Genomic DNA, 20,654 nt, shown 5'->3' on the forward strand with positions numbered 1-20,654 from the left:
CCTTGTCTGTGGTATTCTGAGTACGATCTGGGAAGGGATGACTGTGACGAGCTTCAAACTTGCGATTGTTGGGCGTGTGACAGACGCAAAAGGATCAATGGATCCTATTCCAACAAGATCGAGAATCGACAGATGATTAGCCGTTCGGTGACAGCGCATTTGGAACGTTTTCACTGAGAGGACGGGAAGTAGCCATTGACAACGGTGATGCCCAACATAAAGCTTGCCATGGAAAGGAGTATGAATGGTTGGAAGAAGGCAATAGGAAAGCAGAGGTTCAGGGGGAACAAAGCATCTTCATACGGTTATCTGAAATTCTCACCAATGAATTACATAAGTATCTCTATCTTTATTTTATGTTTTATTTATCTTTTAATTATCAATTCTCCATCACCATCTGAATTAGCCTGACTGAGATTTACAAGGTGACCATAGCTTGCTTCCAGCCGACAGTCTCCGTGGGATCGACCCTTACTCACGTAAGGTATTACTTGGACGACCCAGTGCACTTGCTGGTTAGTTGTGCAGAATTGTGACAAAGTGTGATTCACGTTTAAGAGCTCCAAGTCCTTTGGCGCCATTGTTGATGATCACAATTTCGTGCACCAAGTTTTTGGCACCGTTGCCGGGGATTGTTCGAGTTTGAAAAACTAACGGTTCATCTTGTTGCTTAGATTAGGTAATTTTATTTTATTTTTATTTTCGAAAAATTCAAGAAAAAAAATATTTTTTTCTATTTTGTTCTTCAGAGTTTTTAAGAATGAATTCTAGAGTTTCAAGATGATTTGTTGAAGTTTGGCTGAATGTGAAGCCATGTCTAATCTTATTGGACCGAGGTTTCAACTTATCATCGCAAGAGCTTGTTGATTTCTATCAATTTTGATGTTGTTAGCAATGATCTGCTAAAGCTTGGCTGGTCATTGGCCATGTGTAGTGTTTTGGACCGGAGCTTTCATTGAAAGCTTGGCTGGCTAGTAAGCCATGTCTAATTCTTGGACCGGAGTCTTAGATTAGCATTGCAATGATTCCTGGAACTCTTATTAAAAATTTTTGAACCCTTTTATTTTCTTTTCCACTCAATTTTCGAAAAAATCACAAAAAAATTTATAAAATCATAAAAATAAAAAATATTTTATGTTTCTTGTTTGAGTCTAATATCTAATTTTAAGTTTGGTGTCAATTGCATACCTATAATTTTCGAAAATTACATGCATTATGTTCTTCATTAATCTTCAAGTTGTTCTTGATGATTTCATTGCTCTAATCTTTAAATTCTCTTGTTTTGTGTGTTTTGTTGTTTCTTATATGCATTCTCAATTTGTTAGTGTCTCTTATATGAAAATTTTTAAGTTTGGTGTCCTGCATGCATTGTTTGTTTGATTTGAGTTTCCTAAGATTAGTTGTATTTTGATTGTTTCTCATCATTGAAAAATTCAAAAAAATTCTCAAAACTATGTCTTTTCAAGTCAATAATACAGAGAATTGAAGATTTAGAACATTCAGCAGAGGAATCAAACAGAAAAAGCTGGGCGTTCAAAACGCCCAATGAAGAAGGAAAACTGGTGTTTAAACACCAGCCAGGGTACCTGGCTGGGCGTTTAACGCCCAAAAAGGTAGGATTTTGGGCGTTAAACGCCAGAATGGATGCCATTCTGGGCGTTTAACGCCAGGAGGACACTAGAGGGAAGATTTTGTTTTTAATTCAAATTTTTTTTCAAATTTTCATAATTTTTCAAAATCAAATCTTTTTCAAATCATATCTTTTCAATCATATCTCTTCAAAATCAATTTCTTTCCATTTTTTTATTTTTGAAAATCCTTGCTATAATTAATGATTTACTTCAAAATTTTCAAGTTGTTACTTGCCTATTAAGAAAGGATTAAATTTTAAATTTTAAGAATCATATCTTTTAATTTCTTGTTAGTCAAGTAATCAACTTTAATTTTTAAAACTTTCTCTTTTTAATTTGATTTTCAATCATATCTTCTCAATCATATCTTTTCAATCACATCTTTTTCAAAATTTACTCTCAATCATATCTTTTTACTCTTTTTAATTTCAAAATCTTTTTCAAAAATCACTTAATTTCTTTCCTAATCTTAATTTTCGAAAATCTCAATCAAATTTTCAAATTTCTTTTTATTATTTCAAAATCTTTTTAACTTATTTTCGATAATTCTTCCCCTCTTCTCACATCCTTCTATTTAAGGGACTAACACTCCTCCTCAAGGTGCAATTCGAACTCTATCCTTCTTTATATGTTCGAATTCTCTTCTATCTACCCCCTCCTTCTATTCTTCTGTTCCTCTGACACCTCAAGGAATCTCTGTACTGTGACATAGATGATTCCCTACTTTCTTGTTCTCTTCTCTTTCATATGAGTAGGAACAAAGATAAAGGCATATTTGTTCAAGCTGATCCTGAACCTGAAAGGACCTTGAAGAGAAAACTAAGAGAAGCTAAAGCACAATTCTCTCTAGAGGGCCTAACAAAGCTTTTCAAAGAAGAAAAAACCATGGCAGCCGAAAACAATAATGCCAACAATGCAAGGATTGCAAATTAGTTTGAGCTTAAGCCTCAATTAGTTTCTCTAAAGCAACAGAATTGCAAGTTTCATGGACTTCCATTGGAAGATCCTCATCAGTTCTTAGCTAAATTCTTGCAAATCTGTGACACTATCAAGACCAATGGGGTTGACCCTGAAGTCTACAGACTTATGCTTTTTCCTTTTGCTGTAAGAGACAGAGCTAGGACATGGTTGGATTCACAACCTAAAGAAAGCCTGAACTCTTGGGAAAAGCTAGTCAATGCCTTCTTGGCAAAGTTCTTTCCACCTCAAAAATTGAGCAAACTTAGAGTGGAAGTCCAAACCTTCAGACAGAAGGAAGGTGAATCCCTCTATGAAGCTTGGGAAAGATACAAGCAATTGATCAGAAGGTGCCCTTCTGACATGCTTTCAGAATGGAGCATTATAGGTCTTTTCTATGATGGTCTGTCTGAACTATCCAAGATGTCATTGGATAGTTCTGCTGGAGGATCTCTTCATCTGAAGAAGACGCCTGCAGAAGCTTAGGAACTCATTGAAATGGTTGCAAATAACCAATTCATGTACACTTCTGAAAGGAATCCTGTGAATAATGGGACAAATCAGAAGAAAGGAGTCCTTGAGATTGATACTCTGAATGCCATATTGGCTCAGAATAAAATATTGACTCAGCAAGTCAATATGATTTTTCAGAGTCTGTCTAGAATGCAAGCTGCACCAGGCAGTACTAAGGAAGCTTCCTCTGAAGAAGAAGCTTATGATCCTGAGAACCCAGCAATGGAAGAGGTGAATTACATGGGAGAACCTTATGGAAACACCTATAATCCTTCATGGAGAAATCATCCAAATCTCTCATGGAAGAATCAACAGAGACCTCAACAAGGTTTCAACAACAATAATGGTGAAAGAAACAGGTTTAGCAATAGCAAGCCTTTTCCATCATCTTTTCAGCAACAAACAGAGAATTCTAAGCAGAGCCACTCTGACTTAGCAACAATTGTCTCTGATCTAATCAAAACCACTCAAAGTTTTATGACTGAAACAAGGTCCTCCATTAGAAATTTGGAGGCACAAGTGGGACAGCTGAGTAAGAAAATTACTGAACTCCCTCCTAGTACTCTCCCAAGCAATATAGAAGAGAATCCAAAGAGAGAGTGCAATGCCATAAACACGTCTCCCATGGCCAAACCTGGAGAGGAGGAAGAGGCAGTGATCTTCACTGAGGAAGACCTCAATGGACGTCCACTAACCTCCATGGAGTTCCCTAATGAGGAACCATGGGAATCTGAGGCTCAGACTGAGACCATAGAGATTCCATTAAATTTACTTCTGCCATTCATGAGCTCTGATGAATATTCCTCCTCTGAAGAGGATGAAGATGTTACTGAAGAGCAAGGTGCTAAGTACCTTGGAGCAATCATGAAGCTAAATGCCAGGTTGTTTGGTAATGAGACTTGAGAGGATAAACCTCCATTGCTCATCAAAGAACTGGATGACTTGACTAGGCAGAAATTACCTCTGAAGAGACAAGATCCTGGAAAGTTCTCAATACCTTGTACCATAGGCACCATGACCTTTGAGAAGGCTCTGTGTGACCTGGGATCAAGTATAAACCTTATGCCTCTGGTATGCGAAATTGTTACTCAGGTTGTGAATTATTGTTCGAAATTGATTCCCTGGCAATGGCACCAAAAACGGATGCACAAAACCATGGTCTAAACATATCTTCACAACTTCACATAACTAACCATCAAGTGCACTGGGTCATCCAAGTAATAAACCTTACGTGAGTAAGGGTCGATCCCACGGAGATTGTTGGTATGAAGCAAGCTATGGTCACCTTGTAAATCTCAGTCAGGCAGATATAAAATAGTTGTGGAGTTTTCGAAATTAAATAATAAAAGAAGGATAGAAATAATTATGTAATTCATTGGTGAGAATTTCAGATAAGCGTGTAGAGATGCTTTTGTTCCTCTGAATCTCTGCTTTCCCGCTGTCTTCATCCAATCAGTCTTACTCCTTTCTATGGCTGGCTTTTTGTAAGGATGTCACCGGTGCCAATGGCTACTTTCAATACTCTCGGGAAAATGGTCCAAATGCTCTGTCACAGCACGGCTAATCGTCTGGAGGCATCACCCTTGTCGATGGTTGCATCCTATTCCTCTCTGTGAAAATGGTCCGATGCGTTGTCACTGCATGGCTAATCATCTTGGAGGTTCTCGATCATACTGGAATAGGATTTACTATCCTTTTGCGTCTGTCACTACGCCCAGCACTCGCGAGTTTGAAGCTCGTCACAGTCATTCAATCCCAGAGTCCTACTCGGAATACCACAGACAAGGTTTAGACTTTCCGAACTCTCATGAATGCCGCCATCAATCTAGCTTACACCACGAAGATTCTGATTAAGAGATCTAAGAGATACTCATTCAATCTAAGGTAGAACGGAAGTGGTTGTCAGGCACGCGTTCATAAGGAATGATGATGATTGTCACGTTCATCACATTCAGGTTGAAGTGCGAATGAATATCTTAGAAGCGGAACAAGTTGAATTGAATAGAAAAACAGTAGTACTTTGCATTAATCTTTGAGGAACAGCAGAGCTCCACACCTTAATCTATGGAGTGTAGAAACTCTACCGTTGAAAATACATAAGTGATAATGGAGTTCATTGGTCTCGGCCCCAGAGGGGAACCGGAGTAACCAAGACTACGAATACAATGATAAAAAGTTCTATTTATAATAAACTAGTCACTAGTGTTTACAGAAGTAAGTAATTGATGCATAAATCCACTTCCGGGGTCCACTTGGTGTGTGCTTGGGCTGAGCTTGAAGTCTACACGTGGAGAGGTCATTCTTGGAGTTGAACACCAGCTTTTGTGCCATTTTGGGCGTTGAACTCCACTTTGCAACTTGTTTCTGGCACTGGATGCCAGAATTGGGCAGAGAGCTGGCGTTGAACGCCAGTTTGCGTCGTCTAAACTTGGGAAAAGTATGGACTATTATATATTTCTGGAAATTCTTGGATGTCTACTTTCCAATGCAATTGGAAGCGCACCATTTTGAGTTTTGTAGCTCCAGAAAATTCATTTTGAGTGCAGGGAGGTCAGAATCCAACAGCATCAGCAGTCCTTCTTCAACCTCTGAATCTGATTTTTGCTCAAGTCCCTCAATTTCAGCCAGAAAATACCTGAAATCACAGAAAAACACACAAACTCATAGTAAAGTCCAGAAATGTGAATTTAACATAAAAACTAATGAAAACATCCCTAAAAGTAACTAAATTCTACTAAAAACATACTAAAAACAATGCCAAAAAGCGTATAAATTATCCGCTCATCACAACACCAAACTTAAATTGTTGCTTGTCCCCAAGCAACTGAAAATCAAATAGGATAAAAAGAAGAGAATATACTATAAATTCCAAACTATCAATGAAACATAGCTCCAATCAAATGAGTGGGACTTATAGCTTTTTGCCTCTTGAATAGTTCTGGCATCTCACTTTATCCATTGAGGTTCAGAATGATTGGCATCTATAGGAACTCAGAGTTCAGATAGTGTTATTGATTCTCCTAGTTCAGTGTGATGATTCTTGAACACAGCTATTTTATGAGTCTTGGCCGTGGCCCTAAGCACTTTGTTTTCCAGTATTACCACCGGATACATAAATGCCACAGACACATAATTGGGTGAACCTTTTCAGATTGTGACTTAACTTTGCTAAAGTCCCCAATTAGAGGTGTCCAGGGTTCTTAAGCACACTCTTTTTTTTGCTTTGGACCTTGACTTTAACCGCTCAGTCTCAAGTTTTCACTTGACACCTTCACGCCACAAGCACATGGTTAGGGACAACTTGGTTTAGCCGCTTAGGCCAGGATTTTATTCCTTTAGGCCTTCCTATCCACTGATGCTCAAAGCCTTGGGATCCTTTTTATTTACCCTTGCCTTTTGGTTTTAAGGGTTATTGGCTTTTTGCTCTTGCCTCTTGGTTTTAAGAGCTTTTGGCTTTTTCTGCTTGCTTTTTCTTTTTCTTTCTATTTTTTTTCGCCTATTTTTTTTTTGCAAGCTTTGTTCTTTGCTGCTTTTTCTTGCTTCAAGAATCATTTTTATGATTTTTCAGATTATCAAATAACATGTCTCCTTGTCATCATTCTTTCAAGAGCCAACATATTTAACATTCTTAAACAACAACTTCAAAAGACATATGCACTGTTCAAGCATTCATTCAGAAAAAAAGAAGCATTGTCACCACATCAATATAATTAAACTAAGTTCAAGGATAAATTCGAAACTCATGTAATTCTTGTTCTTTTGAATTAAAACATTTTTCATTTAAGAGAGGTGATGGATTCATAGGACATTCATAACTTTAAGACATAGTTACTAACTACTAATGATCATGTAATGAAGACACAAACATGGATAAGCACTTAACATAGAAAACGAAAAACAGAGAAAGTAAGAACAAGGAATGAGTCCACCTTAGTGATGGGTGCGTTTCTTTCTTGAGGAACCAATGATGTCCTTGAACTCTTCTATGTCTCTTCCTTGTCTTTGTTGCTCCTCCCTCATTGCTTTTTGATCTTCTCTAATTTCATGAAGGATGATGGAGTGTTCTTGATGTTCCACCCTTAATTGTCCCATGTTGGAACTTAATTCTCCTAGGGAGGTGTTGATTTGCTCCCAAAAATTCTGTGGAGGCAAGTGCATCCCTTGATGTATCTCAGGGATTTCTTGATGATGAGCTTCTTCATGTGCCTGTTGAGATTCATGAATGTGCTCTCTTGTTTGCTCCATCCTTTTCTTAGTGATGGGCTTGTGAGATGAATCTTTCCATCTTCCATGGCTCAGAGGTGGAAGCATTTGTCTTCCCTTTCCTCTTTCTTGAGGTTTCTCTGGCCTTAGGTGCCATTAATGGTAATGGAAAAACAAAAAGCTTATGCTTTTACCACACCAAACTTAGAATATTGCTCGCCCTCGAGTAAGAGAAGAAAGAATAGATGAAGAAGAAGAAGATATGGAGGAGATAGAGGGATGTGTGTGGTGAATGGAAAACAGAAGGGATGACCATGAATGGAGAGAGAGAGGGTGAGGTGGGTGGGGATCCTGTGAGATTCACAGATCCTGAGATGATCCTGTGGGGTCCACAGATCCTGAGATGATCCTGTAGGGTCCACAGATCCTGAGGTGTTCAAGAAATTACAACCTTGCACCAAATTAGGCATGTAAAATGCCCTTGCACACAACTCTAGGTGTTCAGCACCAGGTTGGTGCCCATTTTGGGCGTTCAACGCCCATTTGTTGCCCATTTCTGGCGTTGAACGCCAGAACCATGCTTGTTCTGGGCGTTCAGCGCCAGCTCTTCTCCAAGGTGCAATTCTGGCGTTCAGCACCCAGATGCTGCCCATTTTGGGCGTTCAGCGCCCAAATACTGCCCATTTTGGGCGTTCAGCGCCAGAACCATGCTCTGTTCTGGCGTTGAACACCAGACAGGTGCTTCCTCCAGGGTGTGATTTTTCTTCCGCTGTTTTTGATTCTATTTATAAATTTTTCGTTTATTTTGTGACTCCACATGATCATGAACCTAAGAAAACATGAAAAACAAAAATAAAATTAGATAAATAAACATTGGGTTGCCTCCCAACAAGCGCTTCTTTAATGTCAATAGCTTGACAGTGGGCTCTCATGGAGCCTCACAGATGTGCAGAGCTTTGTTGAGACCTCCCAACACCAAACTTAGAGTTTGGATATGGGGGTTTGACACCAAACTTAGAGTTTGGTTGTGGCCTCCCAACACCAAACTTAGAGTTTGACTGTGAGGGCTTTCGTTGACTCTGCTTTGAGAGAAGCTTTTTCTGCTTCCTCTCCATGGATGCAGAGAGAGATCCTTGAGTTGTAAACACAAGGTTGTCCTTATTTAATTGAAGGATCAATTCTCCTCTGTCCACATCAATCACAGCTCTTGCTGTGGCTAGGAAAGGTCTTCCTAGGATGATGGATTCATCCTCTTCCTTTCCAGTATCCAGGACTATGAAATCAGCAGGGATGTAAAGGCCTTCAACCTTTACTAACACGTCCTCTACTTGTCCATAAGCCTGTTTTCTTGAATTGTCTGCCATCTCTAATGAGATTTTAGCAGCTTGCACCCCAAAGATTCCCAGTTTCTCTATTACAGAGAGGGGCATGAGGTTTATTCCTGAACCAAGGTCACACAGAGCCTTAAAGATCATGGTGCCTATGGTACAAGGTATTACGAACTTTCCAGGATCCTGTTTCTTCTGAGGCAATGTCAATTGATCCAGATCACTTAGTTCATTAGTGAACAAGGGAGGTTCATCTTCCCAAGTCTCAATACCAAATAATTTGGCATTCAGCTTCATGATTGCACCAAGAAACTTGGCAGCTTGCTCTTTAGTAACATCCTCATTCTCTTCAGAAGAGGAATACTCATCAGAGCTCATGAATGGCATAAGGAGGTTCAATGGAATCTCTATGATCTCTAGATGAGTCTCGGATTCCTTAGGTTCCTTAGAGGGAAGCTCCTTATTGATCATTGGACGTCCCAGGAGGTCTTCCTCCTTGGGATTCACGTCCTTCTCCTCTCTTGTGGGTTCGGCCATGGTAATTAATTCAATGGCCTTGCACTCTCCTTTTGGATTCTCTTCTGTATTGCTTGGAAGAGTACTAGGAGGGATTTCAGTGATCCTTTTACTCAGCTGGCCCACTTGTGCTTCCAAATTTCTAATGGAAGACCTTGTTTCATTCATGAAACTCACAGTGGCCTTAGATAGATCAGAGACTAAATTTGCTAAGCTAGATGGATTCTGCTCAGAATTCTCTGTCTGTTGCTGAGTGGAGGATGGAAAAGGCTTGCTATTGCTAAACCTATTTCTTCCACCATTATTAAAGCCTTGTTGAGGCTTTTGATCCTTCCATGAGAGATTTGGGTGATTTTTCCATGATGGATTGTAGGTGTTTCCATATGGTTCACCCATGTATTTTAACTCTGCTATTGCAAGGTTCTCAAGATCATAAGCTTCTTCCTCAGAAGATGCCTCTTGAGTACTGTTGGATGCAGCTTGCATTCCATTCAGACTCTGAGAAATCATATTGACTTGCTGAGTCAATATTTTATTCTGAGCCAATATGGCATTCAGAGTATCAATTTCAAGAACTCCCTTCTTCATAGGCGTCCCATTACTCACAGGATTCCTCTCAGAAGTGTACATGAAATGGTTATTAGCAACCATGTCAATGAGTTCTTGAGCTTCTGCAGGCGTTTTCTTTAGGTAAATGGATCCACCTACAGAAGTATCCAATGACATCTTTGATAGCTCAGATAAACTATCATAAAATATATCCAGGATGGTCCATTCTGAAAGCATGTCAGAAGGACACTTTTTGGTCAGCTGCTTGTATCTTTCCCAAGCTTCATAAAGGGATTCACCTTCCTTCTGTCTGAAGGTCTGAACATCCACTCTAAGCTTGCTCAGCTTTTGAGGAGGAAAGAACTTGGCTAAGAAAGCCGTGACCAGCTTATCCCAAGAGTTCAGGCTGTCTTTGGGTTGAGAGTCCAACCATATTCTAGCTCTGTCTCTTACAGTAAAAGGGAAAAGCATGAGCCTGTAGACTTCAGGATCTACTCCATTAGTCTTAACAGTATCACAGATCTACAAGAATTCAGTTAAGAACTGAAAAGGATCTTCAGATGGAAGTCCATGAAACTTGCAGTTCTGCTGCATCAGAGAAACTAGCTGAGGTTTCAGCTCAAAATTGTTTGCTCCGATGGTAGGGATGGAGATGCTTCTTCCATGTAAATTGGAATTTGGTGCAGTAAAGTCACCAAGCATTCTCCTTGCATTGTTGTTGTTGGGTTCGGCTGCCATCTCCTTTACTTGTTCGAAATTTTCAATAAGGTTGTCTCTGGATTGTTGTAATTTAGCTTCTCTTAGTTTCTTCTTCAGAGTCCTTTCAGGTTCTGGATCAGCTTCAACAAGAATGCCTTTTTCCTTGTTCCTGCTCATAAGAAAAAGAAGAGAATAAGAAAAGAAGAGGAATCCTCTATGTCACAATAAAGAGGTTCCTTATTGTTAGTAGAAGAAGAGGAGAAGAAAAAAATTCGAACACAGATAGAAGAGGGGGTTCGAATTTGGTGAGTGATGCGAGGAAGAGATGTTAGTAGATGAATAAATAAATAGAATAAGATGAAAGAGGGAGAGGATTTTTGAAAATTATTTTTGAAAAAGAGTTAGTGATTTTTGAAAATAGTTTTTGAAAAAAAAATTAGTAATTTTCGAAAATCAAAAATTAAAAAAATAATTAGTTAATTAAAAAGAAATTTTTGAAAAAGAGGGAGATATTTTCGAAAATTAGAGAGAGAGAGAGAGAGAGAGAGAGAGAGTTAGTTAGGTAGTTTTGAAAAAGGTAAGAAACAAACAAAAAGTTAGTTAGTTAGTTGAAACAAATTTTGAAAAGATAAGAAGTTAGGAAGTTAGAAAAGATATTTTGCAATCACTTTTTTTGAAAAAGGTAAGATAAGAAGATATTTTTGAAAAGATATGATAGAAATTAGTTTTTTTGAAAAATATTTGATTTTTAAAATCTCAATTAATGACTTGATTCACAAGAAATCACAAGATATGATTCTAGAACTTAAAGTTTGAATCTTTCTTAACAAGTAAGTAACAAACTTGAAATTTTTGAATCAAAACATTAATTGATGATGTTATTTTCGAAAATATGATGTAAAATTAAGAAAAAGATTTTTGAAAAATATTTTTGAAATTTTCGAAAATAACTAAAAAAATTGAAAAAAGATTTGATTTTTGAAAAAGATTTTGAAAAAGATAAGATTTTTAAATTGAAAATTTGATTTGACTCATAAAAACAACTAGATTTTAAAAATTTTTGAAAAAGTCAAATCTAATTTTCGAAATTTTAAGAGAGAAAAAGGGAAAGATATTTTTTTGATTTTTGAATTTTTAATGATGAGAGAGAAAAACATGAAAATTATGCAATGCATGAAAGTTATGGATCAAAACAATGAATGCATGCAAGAATGCTATGAATGTCAAGATGAACACCAAGAACACTATGAAGGTCAAGATGAACATCAAGAACACATTTTTGAAAAATTTTTAATGCAAAGAAAACATGCAAGACACCAAACTTAGAATTCTTTAATGCTTAGACATAAAGAATTCAGGAATGCATATGAAAAACAAGAAAAGACACAAAACATGCAAATTCAAAGATCAAACAAGAAGACTTACCAAGAACAACTTGAAGATCATGAAGAACACTATGAATGCATGAATTTTTTTCGAAAAATGCAAGATGAACATGCAATTGACACCAAACTTATAACATGACTCAAGACTCAAACAAGAAACACAAAAAATATTTTTGATTTTTATGATTTTCTAAATTTTTTTGGAATTTTTTTTCGAAAATTATTTTGAAAAAGGAAAATAAGGATTCCAAAATTTTTAATATGAATTCCAGGAATCTTATGCTCTTTAGCCTAAAGCTCCAATCAAAGGGTCAGGCATGGCTTAATAGCCAGCCAAGCTTTAGTATGTAACTCAGACATGACACGCCTGACATGCCCTACACAGAAGAATTAGGCATGGCTTTACAGCCAGCCAGGTTTCCACATGCTTCATGAAACACTAGAATTCATTCTTAAAAATTCTGAAGAAAAATATATTTTTGAAAACATTTTTATTTTAAAATTTTTTTTTTCGAAAACAAAGGAGAAATTTTTGAAAGAATTTTGAAAAATTTTTGAAAATAAAACAGAAAGAAAATTACCTAATCTGAGCAACAAGATGAACCGTCAGTTGTCCAAACTCGAACAATCCCTGGCAACGGCGCCAAAAACTTGGTATGCGAAATTGTTACTCAGGTTGTGAATTATTGTTCGAAATTGATTCCCTGGCAATGGCACCAAAAATGGATGCACAAAACCATGGTCTAAACATATCTTCACAACTTCGCATAACTAACCAGCAAGTGCACTGGGTCGTCCAAGTAATAAACCTTACGTGAGTAAGGGTCGATCCCACGGAGATTGTTGGTATGAAGCAAGCTATGGTCACCTTGTAAATCTCAGTCAGGTAGATATAAAATAGTCGTGGAGTTTTCGAAATTAAATAATAAAAGAAGGATAGAAATACTTATGTAATTCATCGGTGAGAATTTTAGATAAGCGTGTAGAGATGCTTTTGTTCCTCTGAATCTCTGCTTTCCCGCTGTCTTCATCCAATCAGTCTTACTCCTTTCTATGGCTGGCTTTTTGTAAGGATGTCACCGGTGCCAATGGCTACTTTCAATCCTCTCGGGAAAATGGTCCAAATGCTCTATCACAGCACGACTAATCGTCTGGAGGCATCACCCTTGTCGATGGTTGCATCCTATTCCTCTCTGTGAAAATGGTCCGATGCGCTGTCATTGCATGGCTAATCATCTTGGAGGTTCTCGATCATACTGGAATAGGATTTACTATCCTTTTGCGTCTGTCACTACGCCCAGCACTCGCGAGTTTGAAGCTCGTCACAGTCATTCAATCCCAGAGTCCTACTCGGAATACCACAGACAAGGTTTAGACTTTTCGGACTCTCATGAATGCCACCATCAATCTAGCTTACACCACGAAGATTCTGATTAAGAGATCTAAGAGATACTCATTCAATATAAGGTAGAACGGAAGTGGTTGTCAGGCACGCGTTCATAAGAAATGATGATGATTGTCACGTTCATCACATTCAGGTTGAAGTGCGAATGAATATCTTAGAAGCGGAACAAGTTGAATTGAATAGAAAAATAGTAGTACTTTGCATTAATCTTTGAGGAACAGCAGAGCTCCACACCTTAATCTATGGAGTGTAGAAACTCTACCATTGAAAATACATAAGTGATAATGGAGTTCATTGGTCTCGGCCCCAGAGGGGAACCGGAGTAACCAAGACTACGAATACAATGATAAAAAGTTTTATTTATAATAAACTAGTCACTAGGGTTTACAGAAGTAAGTAATTGATGCATAAATCCACTTCCGGGGCCCACTTGGTGTGTGCTTGGGCTGAGCTTGAAGTCTACACGTGGAGAGGTTATTCTTGGAGTTGAACGCCAGCTTTTGTGCCATTTTGGGCGTTGAACTCCACTTTGCAACTTGTTTCTGGCGCTGGATGCCAGAATTGGGCAGAGAGCTGGCGTTGAACGCCAGTTTGCGTCGTCTAAACTTGGGCAAAGTATGGACTATTATATATTGCTGGAAATTACTGGATGTCTACTTTCCAATGCAATTGGAAGCGTGCCATTTTGAGGTCTGTAGCTCCAGAAAATTCATTTTGAGTGCAGGGAGGTCAGAATCCAACAGCATCAGCAGTCCTTCTTCAACCTCTGAATCTGATTTTTGCTCAAGTCCTTCAATTTCAGCCAGAAAATACCTGAAATCACAGAAAAACACACAAACTCATAGTAAAGTCCAGAAATGTGAATTTAACATAAAAACTAATGAAAACATCCCTAAAAGTAACTAGATTCTACTAAAAATATACTAAAAACAATGCCAAAAAGCGTATAAATTATCTGCTCATTAGCCTCTCTCTGTAATGGAGAAGCTAGGGATCATTGAGGTACAAGCTGCAAGAATCTCACTGGAGATGGCAGACAATTCAAAGAAACAGGCTTATGGACTTGTAGAGGATGTGTTGGTAAAGGTTGAAAACCATTACATCCCTGCTGATTTCATAATCCTAGAAACTGGGAAGTGTATGGATGAATCCATCATCCTTGGCAGACCCTTCCTAGCCACAGCAAAAGCTGTGATTGATGTTGACAGAGGAGAATTGATCATTCAAGTGAATGAAGACTCCCTTGTGTTTAAAGCTCAAGGATATCCCTCTCTCACCATGGAGAGGAAGCATGAAGAGCTTCTCTCAATACAGAGTCAAACAGAGCCCCCACAGTCAAACTCTAAGTTTGGTGTTGAGAGGCCACAACCAAACTTTAAGTTTGGTGTTGAACCCCCACATTCAAACTCTAAGTTTGGTGTTGGGAGGTTCCAACATTATTCTGAACATCTGTGAGGCTCCATGAGAGCCCACTGTCAAGCTATTGACATTAAAGAAGTGCTTGTTGGGAGGCAACCCAATCTTTAATTATCTATGTTAAATTTCTATTTTCTTTTGTTATTTTATGTTTTCTATAGGTTGATGATCATGTGAAGTCACAAAAACAATTGAAAAAGCAAAAACAAAAGGGAAAACAGAATGAAAAATAGAACACCCTGGAAGAGAAACTTACTGGCGTTTAAACGCCAGTAAGGGTAGCAGAATGGGCGTTAAACGCCCAGTCTGGCACCATTCTGGGCGTTTAATGCCAGAAATGGGCACAGAACTGGCGTTTAACGCCAGGAATGGGCAAGAAGCTGGCGTTAAACGCCAGAAATGCTGGCGTTAAACGCCAGAAATGGGCAGCAGCCTGGCGTTTAACGCCAGGATTGGCAGCAAGGGGCGTTTTACACGCCACATGGTGCAGGGATGAGAAATCCTTGACACCTCAGGATCTGTGGGCCCCACAGGATCCCACCTACCCCACCTCTCTCTCTTCTTCACCCATTCACCAATCACCTCAATACCTCTTCCCCAAAAAACCCCTCACCTATCAAATCCCACCATTCTCTTCACCACTCACATCCATCCTTCATAAAACCCCACCTACCTCACCATTCAAATTCAAACCACTTTCCCACCCAAACCCACCCATAATGGCCGAACCATACCCCCCTCTCCACTCCTATATAAACCCATCTTCACTCCTTCATTTTCACACAATATACACACTACTTCTCCCCCTTGGCCGAAATACTAAGCCCCCTCCATCTCCTCTTTTTCTTCTTCTTCTACTCTCTTCCTTCTTCTTTTGCTCGAGGACGAGCAAACCTTCTAAGTTTGGTGTGGTAAAAGCTAAAGATTTTTGTTTTTCCATAACCATTTATGGCACCAAAGGCCGGAGAAACCTCTAGAAAGAGGAAAGGGAAGGCAAAAGCTCCCACCTCCGAGTCATGGGAGATGGAGAGATTCCTCTCAAGAGTGCATCAAGACCACTTCTATGAAGTTGTGGCCAAGAAGAAGGTGATCCCCGAGGTCCCTTTTAAGCTCAAAAAGGGCGAATATCCGGAGATCCGACATGAGATCTGAAGAAGAGGTTGGGAAGTTCTCACCAACCCCATTCAACAAGTTAGAATCTTAGTGGTTCAAGAGTTCTATGCCAATGCATGGATCACCAAGAACTATGATCAAAGTGTGAACCCGGATCCCTAAGAATTGGCTTACAATAGTCCGAGGGAAATACTTAGATTTTAGTCCGAAAAATGTAAGGTTGGCATTCAACTTGCCCATGATGCAAGGAGATGTACACCCATACACTAGAAGGGTCAACTTTGATCAAAGGTTGGACCAAGTCCTCATGGACATATGTGAAGAGGGCGCTCAATGGAAGAGAGATTCAAGAGGGAAGCCGGTTCAACTAAGAAGGCATGACCTCAAGCTTGTGGCTAGGGGATGGTTGGAGTTCATCCAACGCTCATTCATTCCTACTAGCAACCGGTCTGAAGTTACAATAGACCGGGCTATCATGATTCATAGCATCATGATTAGAGAGGAAGTAGAAGTTCATGAGGTTATATCCCAAGAACTCTACAAGATGGCAGACAAGTCCTCTACTATGGCAAGGTTATCCTTCCCTCATCTCATTTGTCACCTCTGCAATTCAGCTGGAATTGACATAGAGGAAGACATCCTCATTAATGAGGACAAGCCCATCACTAAGAAAAGGATGGAGCAAGTGAGGGAACCTCACCAAGAGCATGAGAAAACTCCTCATCATGAAATCCCTGAGATACCTCAAGGGATACATTTTCCTCCACAAAACTATTGGGAGCAAATCAACACCTCCCTAGGAGAATTAAGTTCCAACATGGGACAACTAAGGTGGAGCACCAAGAGCATTCCATCCTCCTCCATGAAATTAGGGAAGACCAAAGAACCATGAGAGAGGAGCAACAAAGGCAAGGAAGAGACATTGAGGAGCTCAAGCACTCCATAAGATCTTCAAGAGGAAGAACAAGCCATCATCACTAAGGTGGACCCGTTCTTTAATTTCCTTGTTCTTTATTTTCTATTTTTCAAAAATTATGCTTTATGTTTATTTATGTTTGTGTCTTTATTACATGATCATTAGTGTCTAAGTATCTATGCCTTAAAGCTATGAAAATGAATCCATCACCTTTCTTAAATGAAAAATGTTTTTAATTGAAAAAGAAAAGAAGTGCATGAATTTCAAATTTTAAAACAGTTTAATTATTTTGATGTGGTGGCAATACTATTGTTTTTCTGAATGAATGCTTGAACAGTGCATATTTTTGAATTTGTTGTTTAAAGAATGTTAAAATTGTTGGCTCTTGAAAGAATGATAGGAAAAGGAAAAATGTTATTTGATAATCTGAAAAATCATAAAATTGATTCTTGAAGCAAGAAAAAGCAGTGAAAAGCTTGCAGAAAAAGGATATATGCGGAAAAAAAAGAGAAAAAAAGAAAAATGAAAGAAAAAAGAAAAGCAAGCAGAAAAAGCCAATACCCCTTTAAACCAAAAGGCAAGGGTGATAAAAAGGATCCAAGGCTTTGAGCATCAGTGGATAGGAGGGCCCACAGGAATAAAATCCTGGCCTAAGCGGCTAAACCAAGCTGTCCCTAACCATTTGCTTGTGGCGTGAAGGTGTCAAGTGAAAACTTGAGACTGAGTGGTTAAAGTCGTGGTCCAAAAACAAAAAGAGTGTGCTTAAGAGCTCTGGACACTTCTAATTGGGGACTCTAGCAAAGCTGAGTCACAATCTGAAAAGGTTCACACAGTTATGTGTCTGTGGCATTTATGTATCCGGTGGTAATACTGGAAAACAAAATGCTTAGGGTCACGGCCAAGACTCATAAAGTAGTTGTGTTCAAAAATCAACATACTTAACTAGGAGAATCAATAACACTATATGGATTCTGAGTTCCTATAGATGCCAATCATTCTGAACTTCAAAGGATAAAGTGAGATGCCAAAACTGTTCAGAAGCAAAAAGCTAAAAGCCCCGCTCATCTAATTAAAACTGATCTTCATAGATGTTTTTGGAATTCATTGTATATTCTCTTCTTTTTATCCTATTTGATTTTCAGTTTCTTGGGGACAAGCAACAATTTAAGTTTGGTGTTGTGATGAGCGGATAATTTATACGCTTTTTGGCATTGTTTTTGGTATGTTTTTAGTATATTTTAGTTAGTTTTTATTATATTTTTATTAGTTTTTAAATAAAAATCTCTCTTCTGGACTTTACTATGAGTTTTTGTATTTTTCTATAATTTTAGGTATTTTCTGGCTGAAATTGAGGGACCTGAGCAAAAATCTGATTCAGAAGCTGAAAAAGGACTACAGATGCTGTTGGATTCTGACCTCCCTGCACCCAAAGTGGATTTTCTGGAGCTACAGAAGCCCAATTGGCACGCTCTCAATTGCGTTGGAAAGTAGACATTCTGGGCTTTCCATCAATATATAATAGTCCATACTTTGCCCAATATTTGATGGCCCAAACCGGCGTTCCAAGTCAGCTCAAGAATTCTGGCGTTTAACGCCAGAACTGGCACAAAAGCTGGAGTTAAACGCCCAAACTGGCACAAAAGCTAGCGTTTAACTCCAAAAAAAGTATCTACACATGGAAACTTCAATGCTCAGCCCAAGTACACACCAAGTGGGCCCGGAAGAAGATTTCTGCATTAATTACTTATTTCTGTAAACCCTAGGCTACTAGTTCTCTATAAATAGGACTTTTTGCTATTGTATTTTCATCGTTGAGAAGTCTTATACTTGGATAGACCTTTTAACGCTTTTGGGAGGCTGGCCTCACGGCCATGCCTAGACCTTGTTCTTATGTATTTTCAATGGTGGAGTTTCTACACACCATAGATTAAGGTGTGGAGCTCTGCTGTTCTTCATGAATTAATGTAAAGTACTACTGTTTTTCTATTCAATTCAAGTCTATTTCTTCTCCAAGATATTCATTCGCACCCAAGAACATGATGAATGTGATGATTATGTGACACTCATTGATAAACCCATATTTTATGATGTATTTTGTGCTCAGTTTGAGTGATTTATTCAATCCTTTACCCACTTATTCATGTTAATTGCATGGTTTTACTTTCCCTTCCTTATTATGTGATGTATGTAAAAAACATGTTTCCTATGCTTTAAAATTTATTATTTTAATTACCTTTATTTCCATTCGATGCCGTGATTAGTGTGTTGAGTAGTTTTAGATCTTCTAAGGCAGGAATGATTCAAAGGATGGAAAGGAAACATACAAAAATGGAAGGAAAGCACAAAACGGAGTCCTTGAAGAAACTGGCATCCACGCGATTGCAGGGACGACGCGATCGCGTGCCAAGCGCGAAGAAGCAGTGACGCGGTCGCATGACTGACGCGACCGCGCGCCTTAAGCAAAACGCACATGACGCAGTCGCATGACTGACGCGACCGCATAGCAAGGAAAAGCTCCGAACGACGCGACCGCGTGACCCACGCGGACGCGTGACCCACGCGAACGCGTGACAGAGGCCACGCACCAAAAATTGCAGAAAACGCTCATAGCGAATTTTGAAGCCCTTTTTGGCCCAAATCCAAGTCCAGAAGGCATAGGCCAAAGGTTATGAAGTGAGGGACTGCATCCATTCAGAGAGAGCTCGCCAATTTCCACTTCTCATGTTTTAGATCTAGTTTTGAGAGAGGTTCTCTCCTCTCTCTCTCTTAGGATTAGGATTTAGGACTTCTCTTAGTTTTAGGAGTAACTCTCAATCCCAGGTTCTTTATTTTTATTTATTCTTCCAATTTAGTTTATGAACTCTTCAGGTTAGATTACAATTTCACTTATTAATGTTATTTGAGGTATTTCAATTCATGATTGCTTTCTTTAATTTATGTTATTGCTGCTTTACATCTGAAGGCATTTTTATTCCAGCAAATTTACTTTTTCCTCTTTTGGTTTTGGTTAAGAAAGCAGTAACTCAGGAGTTATCTTATCTCAACATAATTGATAACTGTTATCTTTTCTAATTGAGTTAAGCTTCAATAATCCCAACCTTTTCTTAGGAAATAAATAGGATTCGAAGATCAAGCTAATTAGTCCCTTGACTTTCCTTTGCTTTAGTAAAGGTCGACTAAGTGGAATTAAGATTCAACTTTCATTGTTGTTGATAAAAATGACTAAGCCTGAACTTCCAATTTCTCATACCTTGCCAAAAGTTTGCTTTACAGTATTTGTTTATTTATTTTAATTGCTATTTAAATCAACTATCATAATTGTCCCTCATTCTTAAAACCCCCAATTCTACAATCTCCATAACCAATAATAAGAACATACTTCCCTGCAGTTCCTTGAGAAGACGACCCGAGGTTAAATACTCGGTTATCAATTTTAAGGGGTTTGTTACTTGTGACAACCAAAACGTTTGTAAGAAAGGTTGATTGCTTGGTTTAGTAACTATACTTACAACGAGAGTTTACTATAACCTCTAAACCATCAATCTTCAGTTCTTCAAAATGGTGCCGTTGCCGGGAAACTGCTAACGTATGCCTTATTATTGGTTATTGTAAATATTTTTTATTTTACTTGTTTATTTATTTCTGTTTTTTCTTTTTAATTTTATTTGCTACTATGAACTCTCACCCCTCTCGCTTTGAGTTTGGTTCTAACTTTGTTGAAGGAAATAGAAGTTGCAACAGGAATATGCATCAAGGTCAGACCAATCAAGGATGAATGGAGCCAAGAGGATCTAATCAACCCTTTAGGCAACAACACCCTCTAAGATATCATGGACAACGACCATTCTACAATACATACCCAACTAATAGATATGGTGGACAATCTTGTAACTACAAACAAGCCCCACCCCGTGCCTATAGACCATCCTCTCAACATAACCTCGAACCACCACACTCACAAGCTTCTCTTCACCATTCGCCACCGTATGATCCTTTTCCACCCCAGTTCCAACCCAATCACTC

The 20,654-nt window shown here is 38.6% G+C and overlaps 2 non-coding genes across 2 annotated transcripts; one reads left to right on the forward strand and one right to left on the reverse strand.

The window, feature by feature from the left end:
• Window positions 1–2,849: 2,849 nt before the first annotated feature.
• Window positions 2,850–2,957, reverse strand: LOC148570547 (small nucleolar RNA R71). Its single transcript, XR_015908345.1, has one exon. It is a non-coding gene; the product is annotated as a small nucleolar RNA R71 (small nucleolar RNA).
• A 6,971-nt stretch (window positions 2,958–9,928) lies between these two features.
• Window positions 9,929–10,036, forward strand: LOC148570548 (small nucleolar RNA R71). The gene has a single exon (XR_015908915.1). It is a non-coding gene; the product is annotated as a small nucleolar RNA R71 (small nucleolar RNA).
• Window positions 10,037–20,654: the final 10,618 nt, after the last annotated feature.

This window comes from Arachis ipaensis, chromosome B3 (assembly GCF_059453495.1).
Source record: "Arachis ipaensis isolate K30076 ecotype BB chromosome B3, ASM5945349v1, whole genome shotgun sequence".
Taxonomy (NCBI): Eukaryota; Viridiplantae; Streptophyta; class Magnoliopsida; order Fabales; family Fabaceae; genus Arachis; species Arachis ipaensis.